At 32.4% G+C, this 14,625-nt stretch overlaps 1 protein-coding gene across 6 annotated transcripts in view; it reads left to right on the forward strand.

Moving 5' to 3' along the window:
- Nucleotides 1-1,701: 1,701 nt before the first annotated feature.
- The window catches only part of LOC105224854 (G-protein coupled receptor Mth2), a 41,325-nt gene continuing 28,401 nt past the window's right edge, over nt 1,702-14,625 (forward strand). Inside the window, exons 1-2 of one of the 6 annotated variants that reach the window (XM_049457166.1) lie at nt 1,702-1,979; nt 4,345-4,631. The gene's annotated coding sequence lies outside the window, so the exon portion shown is untranslated. Of the gene's footprint in view, nt 1,980-4,310; nt 4,632-14,625 lie in introns of all 6 variants that reach the window. The other 5 variants (XM_049457162.1, XM_049457165.1, XM_049457163.1 and 2 more) reach the window with 5 other exon arrangements.

Genomic DNA, 14,625 nt, shown 5'->3' on the forward strand with positions numbered 1-14,625 from the left:
TGCTGGCGACTTTAGATGCCCGAAACGCCTTCAACAGCGCTAGATGTGTGGATATGATCGACGCTCTTGAAAAAAGCTTTAATATTCTCGACTATCTCAGAGCTGTGGTACGGAGCTACCTTATACGTACTAACAGGAAACTGGTGTATCAAACTAGAGAGAGATCACGACAGTTAGCGGTCAAGTCAGGAACAGCGCAAGGATTTATTCTGAGCCCAGAACTGTGGAACATTAGCTATGATGCTAATGGAAAAATATTGGATTACGTTTTACTATAATTTAGATATGTCTTTCCATTTAAGACCCAAACATTACAGAATACAAATATTCATGTTTTCTTGAAGTCGACAATAATTTTAGGTAGGATCATTATTTACAGTTACACCGTAAGTAGTTGAAAGATCACTGATTTAGGGTGTTTTGCGAAGAAATCAACAACGGTACGAATCACACCGATCTGATCATCCAACTACAATTGAGATACACGGATTCAACTAAATACCGCAGAGTTCACGGCTATTTTTCTGTCTGCCAGCTGATAAGTATCTCCAAGTGACCTAGTATCCATTAATGAGTTAGAAAAAGGGAGTAACTTTTACGTCTCAATCGCAATGAACAATAGGTTCGGTTGTTCTCAGTTGGAAGTTTTATATTCCTATATAAACACCAGTATTAAGAACGGCTAAGAATTTTTCACAGACCACCATTTAGGTAGTGAAACGCTCAATACTTTCACAATCAAAGAATACCATGAAATCCTTCAGAAAATATTTAGTAATAATAAATCTGTGTGCTGTATTACTGCGTATTGGCGAAGCTTCAATTCCTATTGATTAGGTAGAGCCTACTTTTGCCGATTCAAGGTTTAAGAACTTTCTTTAGCTGGCCTCCGACTTCAAGGCACTGTGTTCAATAGTTCAAACGTGTTTGAACCGTGTTTACATAGTCTTAACTACAGTATAATTGCTGTATTTCGAAAGTGCTGGTTGCCTCTCTCCATGGATAACAAGATTTTCATTCTTAAACCAAAGCGGAACGTTCTGAACTAGCGCTCTCTTGGCAGAAATATTCATACAAACAAATGGCGGAAGTTGAAAAACACTTAGCACAAATACAATATTTTTTTGACCATTGAGTTGTCGAATTAATGGATCAAAGCCCGAATGCTGACTTTGGCTATGAATTCGAACTTGATCCTGGAAATCCAAAAATAAATAGAGAGAACAAAGTTTTTCAAGGTATACATAAGGGTTCATAGGCTCTTATATTTTACGACCTAGAACATTTTCCTTTGCAATTAACAGTTTTTGTTTTCAAATCTCTACGCATAAGTGGATTCAATATGTGTGTCAGCGTGGTTTCCCTGCATATTTAATTCCATTTCATTTGAGTTCCCGAATAAAACAAAAACCAAACACTGCTGCGCCTCAAACGCTGCTTCGCCGTGCTGCTTTCCACCACAACTGTAACTCACCACAAACGCGGCAAATCACACGATTAACCCTGCAATCGCCAACACTGCATACAGGCAATATTGCCAAACGTGATAACGACTTAAGGCGATTCATCGCACATAGTAAGCGTTGACCAGCAGCGAGCGTTGATGAGCGCACGGAAGCACTTGGCAATGACACGACGTCGCTCCATCACAATGGGCACTCATCGTTGGGAATTTTAGTGGCCTCTAAATGATAGTGACTTTGTTGGACGCTTCAGTTCACTACGAAACGTTGATGTGCGCGGTTGTTGGCGCGGTTGACAAGCAAGAACAAAACTAAAGCGGTGAAATTATAATAACAACAAAACATAAAGATGTTCAATTTGCGCGAGAAACCGGTTGAATAAACGCCTATCATTTGCACTAAAATACCGGCTGCTCATTTGCAAGTGTGTTATTAGTGAAGACGAGTGATAAAAGTGGAAAAATAAAGAAATTAAAAACAACAAAAATAAAGGTAGTCGGAGTGGAGCACATATTTGTAAATCTTAAATTTCATTTTGGGATTTTTTCATTAATCAATGGTGACATTTTTTGAATAGACCTTTGCATAATGCAATGTAAAATTAAAAAAAAAAAAATTATAAAAGTTATGTAATATAAAAATATAATTAAAAATTAAATTAAATTAAATTAAAAAAGTTCGAAAAGCAAATTATTACCTTTACAATTAAATATTAAAAAATAAAATGTATTATCCACAATTTATAAAAAAATATATTAAATTTAAAAATTAATTGAAAAAAATTTAATTGAATTTATAATATTTTTTTTATTTTAAAAATTAGTCAAAATTAAATTAAACTCATACTTAACGAATTTAACCAAAATTTTAGTAAATTTTTAAAATTATTTGAAAAAGAATGAAGTTTAAATTTATTAATAAAAATCAGATAAAAATCTTAAAAAGAAAACTTAAAACAGTTTCGAACATAATTAACAAGAACAATAAATTAAAAGGTAATAAAAAATATATAATTTAAATTAATTAAAAAAAATATTTCAAAATTAATTAAATTAAAGAGTGTCATTGAAAATATGAAATAATTTTGTAAATTTTATACAATAAAAATTTATTAATAAGAATTTATAATTTTTCTTTTTGTTAATTTTGAAAATTAGTTAAAAAAAAGTTAAGAAAAATAAATTAATTAACATTTATTAACATTTATTGATGAAAAAATCTTTACAAACTTTAAAATATTAAAAAAAAATTAAAAATATTATTTGGAAAAAAATTAAATCAAAATTCATCAATAAAAAGATATAAAAAATTAAAAAGAAAATTGAGTATAATTTAAAAAATGATTTAAAAAGAAAATAATTAAAATTGATTATTAAAAATAAATTTAAAAAACATTTTCAAATAAATAATAATTTTTTAAGAAATTAATTTAAAATGTATTATTCAAAAACATATGAAAAAAACTTTAAATATTAAAAAAGAATTATAAAAAAATAATAATCAAATAACTAAAAAAATTATAAAAAAAATATTTTTTTAAAGAAAATTAAATAAAAATTTATTGTTAAAAATAAATTTAAAAAAATTTTGACAAAAATTCTATATACATACATATGTATGTATGTATTAAACAAAAATATAAAAAAATAAAATTTTTTTAAAGAAATTAAAGTAAAATGAATTATTATAAATACTTGAAAAAAGCGTTTTAATTTTAATAACAAAAAATCAATAAAAAATTTAAATAAAACCTTAGTTGATGTAAAATAAAATTAAAATAAAAAAATTATAAATTAAAAAAAAATTATTAATTAAATTATAAATTAATGAGAAATATATAATAGACGTATGTATAATTCTTATAAAGTTGAACAATTAAGTGAAAAAATTAAATTAAAATGCATTCTTATAATATATAAAAAACTAAAAAATGAATAGTTTTGAAAATTATTAAATTAAATTAAAATGTATAAAAAAGTGATTAAATAATTTAAAACCGTAACAAAAAAAAAATATAACTAGAGCGAAAAGAAATTAAAATTTATTGAGAAGAATAAAAAAAATAATAATAAGAAAATTATTCAAATAATTATTTAAAAAAAAAAATGAAATTAATATCTATTAATAAAAAATAATAATATATACATATATTAAAAATTTTATATTTATAAATAAAAACTGGAAAATTTTAAATATATTTTTTAATTTTTTTTTTCTTAATAAAAAATCTAAATTTTGAAATACACAAAAAACATTTTTATGAATTGTGCCATTTATATATACATATGTATGTAAGCAAATCAAAATAGTTGGCACATTCAATGCTTGTGGGTTGACAAAATTCGATTTCTTTCACTTGTTACAACAATAACAACAACAAACTAGTATAAATAACAAACAGCGCGGAAGTTAGGCAAATAAAAATTAATAATTTGATCCGCAGCACAAGCAATGACACAGCCAAGCCATACATACATACATACATACATATGTACATGCGTATATCAACATATATCTATATATGCATACCTTATGTACCGACGCACAGCCACACAAATTTTGTTTGACAAATAGTGACCACACACGCTCCGCGCACACCTCCGCCTGAACGTCAATGATTGTGAAGTGACTACAAACATACATACATATGTACAATATTTGCAATACATATTTACTTAAGGCAAATACGCGCACATTTTATATACAAAACACTGCTTAAGCACATACCGACATCCAAAAAAAACCTAAAAACAAAAACAAAAAAATCGTGTTTGCACCTGGATGACACATATGTACGCTTGGCTTAATTGTATAATTGTTGTTCTCATTATATTTGTTGTTTTTGAGTTTTTGAGTAGTGTTTTCACGGTTGTTATTAAAGGTCTGATCGCTGCGTTCGAAGTTGAAGTAAACAAAATAAAGTTGTCGCATTCAAAAGCACAAGAAAAAAGAAGGTGAAGAAGTTTACTAAAGCGAAAGATAAAGAAAAGCACATATACATACATATACGAAAATAAATATACTTTAGATAACGTGCTGCAAAATAAATATAATGAAGAGTTAAAAGGCTAAACGAAGATAACACCAAGCACAGCGAGCGGAAAAAGCTTGTCCACGCAAACAAACCCGGAGAGTGAGACAGTCCGATAGGGCTGAGGGGTATTACAGGTAAGTGCAAAATTGAACTTCGCAAGAAAATTTCACAAAACAACAGCAACAAGCATGCTGATAACAATAAGGTCAGTGAATGCATAGTAAATAACGTGGTAGCCAGTTCTGGAAGGCCTGAGAAAGGCGCTACGGTAGTTTTGAAAAACTATTTTGGGATATGAAAAAAGTTGTTGAAAGTTGGAGATATGTATTTGTATGGAAATGAAAATAATTCCTGTCAATAACATTCTATTTTTTGCTTCAATTTTTTAATTGAATTTATACTCAATTACTACCATCATATTTGCTCTCTATATTGAATTCGATCAACAGTCAGCTTCAATTGCAGTTACCTGTATACGTCATAGTGATTCCATCTGAAAAATTTTGTTTTGGATAGTAATCTATACCAAATTTTGTGAAGATATCTTGTCAAACAAAAACGTTTTCCTTACAAAAATTGGATATAAACAATACATGGTAAAATTGCTTTGGACAATAATCCATGCCGTATTTCATCAAATAAAATAGCACCTTAGTTTGATCCATCAGTTTGTATGGAAGTAATAGTCGTAAGAAAAGGACTTGCCCAAATTTCGGATCGGCGTCTCCATCCATTGAGTCCAATTTTCGATGACTCGTTCGAGCATTTCGATTGGTAACTGGCAATTGACACGTTTGATGTTTTGCCTCAAGACCTGAACCGAAGCGAGATTGGCGGCATCGACTTTAGACTTTACATATTCCCACAGGGAAAAGTCGAATAATGGGATATCATACGATCTTGGTGGCTAATCGACCGCCCCAAAACGTGAAATTATCTTCACACCGCTGAATTCCCTTAATAAACACATTGATTGATGTGATGTGTGGGAAGTGCGCCGTCTTGTTGAAACCAAATGTCGCCGAGATCTCGATTTCACATTAGAAAGTGTTAAATTTTCGAAAATCAATGATGTACTATATTCGAAAAATGTCTTCTTAAAGTCGCTGTCAAAAAGTTGAGAATTAACTTTCTTTTCTGAATAAGTTTCGATAAAAAATTAAGGAAATAGCAACTATTTTGTACTATTAGGTACTCAATTTTATTGCGTATAAGTTAGACTCAGGCATTTGGATACCGCAACATTGTCTTAAGAAAAATTATTATCATAAAACCACACCCTATATAAGCTTATCTTTATTGGCAGTAGCCTATACATACATATACAAATATACATTATATGCCATTTTATGTTTTCATTAAATGCTTTACTGTGTAACGAATTAGGGTTAATAGTAGAACATTTTGCGAACAAGGGGATTTCCCGAATTAAGTATTGAAATAAATATAATTTATATACTCTTGTAAAGTGCTGCTACAGAGTATAATAGTCCTTTTCACCTAACTGTTGACGTATCACCTAAAACTAATAGATCTAATATGGAGTGTATATGTATATAAGTATAAATGATCAGCATGGCGAGAAGAGTTGAAATCCGGGTGACTGTCTCTCCGTCGTCCGTTCGTGGTAATGCAGATAGGCCCACTAAACCATTAATCAAAAGTCTATAAAGTGCCATAACTAAATACTAAAGTAAGATATAAAACATTAGTTTAGCGCAGAAGATCGCAGTAGCAACAGGCACCGGTGGGTTAATAATCTGAAAAAAATGGGCGTAGCCCCGCCCTCTAATAGGATGGATGGATGTTTATATTTCTTAAAATACTTAAGATGTAATACCCGAATTCGCTCAGTTCAAATATCTTAAACAATCCTACCATAGCTGTAAAAAATGTATGAAATCGGGTGATAAACCCGCCCGGTCCTCATATAACGAGACATAGAATTTTACAGCAGGGATGATACGAAAGGACTTTTTATGTCAAGATTAGATGACCGCACCGCTGAAATTTCGATGAAAATTAACCGATCTCGACCAAATTTAGTGTACAATATTATCTTGTCATTCCAATGTTCCAGTGCGAAATCGAACCAAAACCACGCCTACTTCCCATATAGCACAATTTCAAATTCCTATTGATTCTTTTACTTTCCAGTATGCACATCAAGCACCAATAAAAGTACCGAAATAAAATTTTGTGCAAATAGTGCCAATAGGAACTACCACCTTATGAGCAAAAATCGTCCAAGTCGAACCAAAATTATTCAGATAATGAATATGTGGATCGAAGTTCAAAGTGCGAACTTTTTATGTTGTTGTTGTAAAGGCTATCTAGTCTACATTAGGATGGTAAGGTTCAGATAAGTTGTCATCGAGGTCATCCAACGGTAGGCCCAGGAAACGGCTGTTTCGACTGGGTCGGATCATAGGGAGAGGAGCGTCAAATGTATATGGTTGGCTGCGCATGCGAAGAGGTGGTTAGAATCATGCGGGGAGTCGTTGCACGCTGCACATATGTTTAATATGTTGGTGTCGATTCTGGTTAAGTAGGAGTTTAATCTGCTACAGAATCCAGCACGAAAATGCGCAAGGGTCACTCTCGATTCTCGCGGCTGCTTGGAGATACTCCTTAACTGGGAGCATACGGGTCTGAATGTACTTAAAAATTTTCGAAATATTTGTTTTCCAAATTATTTCAGTTTCAAAATCTGCTAACGCTTTTATTTATTTTTCCGAATTATTTAATTTTTTGGCAGCAAATAAGTTCTCTCATTTTATTAGTTAATGTTTACCCGGCGTAATGGAAACACAACTTTTTACTTAATTTATTTGTTGTTTTTGATGTTAAGTAATAGAATATTAAAATCAGCGGTGAACATGAACAGCTCGTACGTGTTTCTAATTGAAATTTCGCTACTCTTTGCAATAAGGAACTGCGGTTTTTCTATTTTACAGTGACTTGGCATTAAAATGGATACAATAAATAAAGGAAGAAAAGATAAATAAATACAATTTTAGAAAATATAAATAACATATATTTATTTCTTGGTAAAAATAATTTAAAAATATATTTATATAGCGCTGAGTCAGAGAATAATACACTAAATGGACTCTAGTAAAAGTATAAACATAAGTTTTCTTTTGTTTACAAACTTAGAATTAATTTCTGGAATAATATTTTAGCGCTTGAAAATATCTTAAAGAACTTATAAGCTTATAGAAATGCATGAAATTATTCTCCACCTTAAATTTATCTCAAAAATAAAAAAAAGCCTTTAAAATCTATATATCCAATTTTATGTCAACATACTGCAGTTATTCGTGCATCAAGTTCACTTATCGAAATACTATATAGTCACGCAAATAATAAAAATGCAACCCTACTATATGTTTGCGTTGATTTGCCTGTATCATGTCTGTTTGTTTTCGTTTTATTTCATCAAATTAATTCACGTTTTTCCCCTGGATTCCACTGTGTGTGGCAAAAGCGCAACCGGTGGGTCCACTTTTTACACACGCTGTAATTATTACTTTTGATTGCAGTTCGATTGCATTTTTTCCTAACCGCTTAAATAAGGTATTTGTATGCAAAATTATGCATTTCACGCGAAGTTCATTGGAAAAGAGAGAAAAATTATTGCAAGCATTAATAAATTTGATTTTTAAATTTTACTTTCTGAGTACTGTGGCACCTTTATTTTATATTATAGGTATTATCACATATCAAATGAAACCTGTTGAGTAAGGAGCGGAGATAAACTCCCCGATAATTTATTTTATAGAACAAGTTCACAACATTTCCAAGAATTGGAATTTGCTTTAAATATAATAACAATGATTTTATGCTTAAAATTCTCTTTTTTTTATTCATTTTTTTACTTGAAACTTTTAGCAAATATTCACAAAACCTTCTATGTCATTAGAGAGTTTTCATGAAAACAAAAGGAGGAGCTCTAATAGTAATTTAGCGCTTTGTAAGCAAACGTGTTATATAAACTAAGCTATCATTTTATGACTAATGAAAAGAAATAAAACTTAGCTAATGGCTCCAGAGAAAGTCTCTTGAAACATTCGCTTCTCTGGACTTAATTTTTAAAATTGTGAAAGTTCGTAATGTTGGCATGTTGAAGTCCTGAAAAATATTTTAACCCACTAGTAACTTTTACTTCAAAATTGTTTAAACATAAGTTTAACTAATAAATAAGGACTAAATGCAAATCAAGAAATCTCGCAGAATGGCCACTATATAAGGTATATAATAAAGCGGATGTTTGAAAATCGGAATTACGTATGTGATGACTAAGGAAAGTATTGCCTTATTTCATACCTTTTAGATAAGAAAAATTGGAAAGAGATTTCTTTCTGAATTTCATTATTGACCGTTAAGCGCGGTATAAATTTGACCGGGAGTTCCAAAATATTGATAGATATCTGGGGACTGAGAAAATTACTACCCAATTTTGGTACAAGCGTATGCTATTATCAGAAAAACATTCTCCCCAAATTTGAATATTGCTCCTGACAGATTGACTGATATTTTCGGGTAAAAAAAAAAACAGTCATATGCACTGGGTTCCACATATTTGGTGTCTGGTTGCTTAAAAAGTTATGCTCCGAATCGACAGTTTTTGGGTATAAGAAGAAGTGGCTTCAAAGCATCTTTTGTGCAAAATTTCATTTTGATAACTTCAGTCATATTTGATTTGTATACTGTAAAGTGAAAGAATCAAATGAATTTTTAATATTGTGTTGTACGGGAAGTAGGCGTGGTTGTAGCCGATCTGGTAGCGCCACCTATTGGTGGGTATATGAAATAAAAAATTTGATCTCTTGTTGACATTTCGTAAAAATTTTAAGACAATTGGATAACTACAATCGATGTTATCGATCAAAAAGTGACAGCAGCTTTTGGTCATCGGTCGTAAAATGCATTTTGAACAAAGAGCAAATATTAAATTTTGTTTTTAACTTGGGAAAACGTTTACTGAAAAATTTCAAATGTTAAAAAAGTTGTTGGTGATCAGTGCCTATCCCGTAGTAATGTGTATGAGTGGTTTAAGCGATTCCAAGAAGGTCGTGAGGACGAAGGCCATCACCGAATAAAAGTCGTCTTCAGAAGTCAAAAATAAAGACATTGCTGATTTGTTTTTACGATTCCGAAGGTATTGTACACCGAGAGTTCGTCCCACCTTGCCAAACGATTAATGCTGTGTTTTACCTTGGTGTTATGAAGCGTCACGATAATGCGGCGTGTCATCGGTCGACGCTTGTCACTGATTTTTTGACAAAAAACTCCATATTAACCATTAATCACTCATCCTACTCACCTGATATGGCACCCTGTGATTTTTACCTATTTGAAAAACTTTATTTGCCCATGAAAGGACACTGGTTTCAGGACATTTCAGCTATCCAAAAGACGACGACCGATATTCTCAAGAGCATTCCGAAAAATGGCCTTAAACACTCATTTGAAATGCTAATTGACCGGTCTAAACGCTGTATCGAAGCACAAGGAAACTACTTTGAATAAAAAAATATAACTTTTGAAAAATATTAATTTTTTGTTGTTTTTTTAACAGTCCTGTTTCTTTTGCGACAGACCTTGTACATTTGAAAGCTGAAAAAAATTATTTTTTTTTGAAAGTAACTGTTAGATATAACTTCTTATGATCATTCAAAGTGGAGAGCTCGTTTGAATTATCTGATGCCTCTTGGATACTAAACTAGTTTTCAGCTTTCTTTCTCTGACTCTTTGGCATATCTTGCTGTTACTGGAAGCGTATCACTCAGCTAGTGGAATGCCTACCCTTGATGTAGGTTGCGATATAGCACCTTTACCATGAGATAATCTAGATTTTCTCAGCGAAATCCCGAGAAATAAATTCATACACTCAGAAAATTCAGGTAGTCGGCTCGGTTCATTTAGTTCAGGTTAAAAATCTGTAAAAACTTTTTTATAGTTTTAAATTCTTCTATTAGAGAATATCGATTAGTGAAAATCTCTAATAGCAGGAACTCTCTTATTTCTTCACCTTAAAGGCGTTACGATAAGTATAACGATTGCTTTAACTACAAATATAGTTTAGAAACGCTTAACAGTGACAGTTATGTGACCACTTTAATAATATATTAATTTGCTTCGCTCCGAAATGTAGGCAACGTTTATTGACATTCGCTTATGACAGAAATTTTCAGATCTAAGCTGTACGCCACTTAAAATTCTGTTAAGACATATTAAAGAAAATTCTTTTAATTTCTCTTAGAGACCTACATAAATATCTTGTGACAAAAATTACCAGGAAATTGCAAATAAAACGAAAAGTATTTAATGTTTCATTAATATTTATTTTGTCGCCTTCAAAGTAATCCTTATCAGATGTAACACACTTACGCCAACGATTTTTCTAGTTCTCGATAGACTTTTCATAAGCACTTTTTGGGGTGGCCTTCAGCTTCTTCAGCGAATTTTGTTTTATCTCTTCGATCGACTGAGAACGGGTTCCACAGAGTGACAATTTCAGTTTGGGGAACAGGAAAAAATCACAGGGTATTAAATCTGGTGAATCAGGCGTTTTTGGCTTTAAGTTCACTCACAATCGGGATGAGTCGAGCAAGAACGCGTTCCATAACGAAAATACCCACTAAAATCATTCGAACGGACTCGCGTGAAATGTCGAGCTCTCTTGTGATCTTACTGTGTTACTTGCCTGACAATTTTCAAGCGCCATGTCCTTCACCTTTTTTAATATTTTCATCAGTTGATTTGTACCACTCGTAGGTTTGCGTTTTTGATAAAACTGAATCACCGTAGTCATTTTTCAACATTCGCAACGATTTCGCACACGAAATTTAGTTAGAAATACAAAATTTGAGACAAATTCTTTGTTCCATATTTTTATCAATTTTAAAAATCGATATGAACTACTGAGGCGTACCGACTTAAGCAGCTGCCGTAAACAAACTGATTGACAGATCTCGCTCATGTTTGGCCTAGTAATTAGAAGAGTTCTACCAACTTAGCAAAATATGAAAAATTTAAAAAAAAAATTGTAACAAAATTTAAGAAAAATAATTTTTGAAATATTATTTACCCAGAAATTTAATTACAATTTCCGGGTGCTTTTTTGTTACAACAATAATGGTTTGTTTAAAAAGAAGGAGCTTATGTTTGGAACATATTTTCGCTCCCACGGATTCCTCACTGGCATCACCGTAACACATTCCGCTAACCTAGTTTTCAAAGGTCTTGTTGAAGTTTTCTGATGTCATCTCTCGCGTGGCTTGCTCGATATTCGCCTTAAAACACTGAATCATTAACAGATGTTTCGTAGTCTACAAAAACAAACAACAAACTGAGCTAATGAATTTTTCCCCGCATATTAATAATTTGTAACAAAATTTCATGAATACTTATTCGAAATGTTTGAAATAATTACAATTAAAATGAAACATTATTCATCATTTATTTGCACCAAAAATACCATATACATATATATAAGTGCTTATATATGTATGTATGCATATATTATACATATGGGGAAACGTTCCAGATAAACAATAGCATTCCAGCCGATCTTCGTAAATATTGTTGAAAAATAGAAAAATCAGCGAAATTATAAACAAAATCCAGCGCACGTTGGCTCAATGTTTCGGTGGATTTCGGTGGAGGCAAATCGAATGCAATCGCTTTAAATTAGACCTCTTCTATTTACTAATTGCAGCTAAACAGAGTGTCAAAAGTTAAATTGCGAGTTTGCACCACGCGGATTTGTGCGTGTGTGGTTGTGTTTGCCTGCTGATTTACCGTACATTTTGCCATGAATCTCTCAATAAGCAATTAGCCCATACACAACCGTTTAGTCGAGTGCATATGTGCATGTTTGTATGTATGCATAAATGCGTGTGTATGTATGTATATTTGTATGCCTGTGTTTGTATGTATTACAGATTTCAAGGTGAAAGCACAAATGAGCAGTCACAGTGGAGTGCAAATGTTTTGGGGAAAACAATGCAGGTGTGATTGCTTATAATAGTGTGGGATTTAAATATGTGTAAAATGTGAGTACTTACGTATGTATGTATGTGTTTGAGTGGGCAAAATATCGTATACCATTAACAATCGCAATTTGAAGCAATTGTACTGGATTTAAAGGCGTTTTTTTTTAAAACTACATTTTTCAAATTGGCTGTACTTGTAACTCGCAGACAAATCATCCGAACGTTTTGATTTTTTTACCTATTTCGTATATCGTTCAAAGAGACACTTCTCCAGCCTGCTGAATGGCAGTGAAAGCATAACACCTGGAGTTGGGTGAACCCGATTCACCAATCTATGACGATGGAATAGATGTTCCATTGCCTGACTATGATGAGGTTCGAACAGCAATTTCTTGCCTGCAGAACAGCAGAGTGGCAGGAGCCGGTGGATTACCGGTCGAGGTATTCAAAAACGGGTGCAAAGAACTGACAAGATCCATCTATCAGATATGTCAATTTAGCTTACCCATTAAGAAGTTGAAGATGGTTTGAAAGTAAAACTAGTATAAATGACACAATATGTAAATTTCCAGGTAAATTTTGCTGGGTATTTTGCGAAAGTATAGTGATTTGACAACTACATCTCCACACCTCCAGCCAGTGACATCATTAAGAGTTTCATTTTAATAATTTCAGCACATCACTTCCAAATGTTACGTCTTCAAACCAAAATAAATCAGCTAATTCGTCATACAATGTATACCCGTCTTCCAAACGTGCCTTTTATATGAACAAAAATATAAAAAAATGCGCGAAACAACATTAAAGAAAACACAATAGTAAAATCAAAGAAACAGCGAACAAACAAAAAGCATTACAAGTCTCATTATTAGTCTAACATACACCCATAAGTGCTTCAAGTGGCAGCCGCAAACGCCTGGTCCACGAGCTATTCACACAGATCATAAGAGTTGCCGTTGACTAACGCAAATTGTGTGCGGCCACCTGTGATCGCACTGCACCGAGCACTTCAACACCTTCACCATCACACACTTGTGCATAATGGCGCGCCGAAATGCCCGAGGTATTGATCACTGATGATCGATCAACGCTGAGGCTGGTGCTTTGTGATATCGCCCATTTGGCCAAAGTGATTTAGCTATTTCGCATGCACAAGAGACGCAGTAGTCTGACAACGCGTCCGATCGATCGGCAGACTCTTGAGCCAGCTACTGTGAAATGAAGAGAGTGTAGAGCTGATGTGGGTATGGGTGTATTTGTTCGAGATTGCGCTGTTCATGCAGCATAATTGATTTGTTTATACTTCGCAATTCGCTCAAATTCTTCGAAGGCAATGCAATGTGTTGAAAAATTAAACAAAAACACATAAAAACGTAATGAGCTTCTAATTGTAGGTACTGAATGGATCGATAAATAATATTGCTGGTTTAGTAATGAAACAATTTTGTTGAATTGGCTTTGAAATATATTTTTCTTGTGAATTTATTTTATTAGTTTTCGAGAATCAATTTTTAGTTTTAAAGTAAAGAAAAAAATTTCTTTGAACAAACTTTGTGCAAACTGTCTGAATCAGCGAGCATTCGGTATTAGAAAATTTATTTTTTTTTTCTCCACGGTAGATGTATTTATGGTGTACACCCACCAAACGATGTATATGAGTTCCAATAATACTAAGAACGAAGCGTAACCAAAAAAAAAAATCGAAAGCTGTGGTTTGAGCAACACAGTTACTGACTTCTAACCCTAATATTCCATTTTTCCTCAAATTTGTTAATATCAAAGCTCTAAGTTTACCTATTACTTGTTTTTTCTGCGAGCTTTGTGGGGGGGTGGATTTTGATCTTATTTATTAAGGATGCCCTTTATTCGTTTTGGCATTGAAAGGTGTAACGTTTTGAGGTAGTTTGGACTAATGCTATTCTTTCACACATCCTCAATGACTTTTCTTAAGTCAATCAGTGTTTAAGGAATTTTTCCCTTACTTTGCACTTTACGCCAGACCACACATTTTTAGTAATATTCAGGTCTGAGCTGTTTGCTGACAAATCCAAGAACTTCATCCTCATTTCATTCTTTGATTTGGTTATATGAAACATCAAACACAATGTAGATAACAAAAAAAAAT

The sequence above is a fragment of the Bactrocera dorsalis genome, chromosome 5, assembly GCF_023373825.1.
Source record: "Bactrocera dorsalis isolate Fly_Bdor chromosome 5, ASM2337382v1, whole genome shotgun sequence".
Taxonomy (NCBI): Eukaryota; Metazoa; Arthropoda; class Insecta; order Diptera; family Tephritidae; genus Bactrocera; species Bactrocera dorsalis.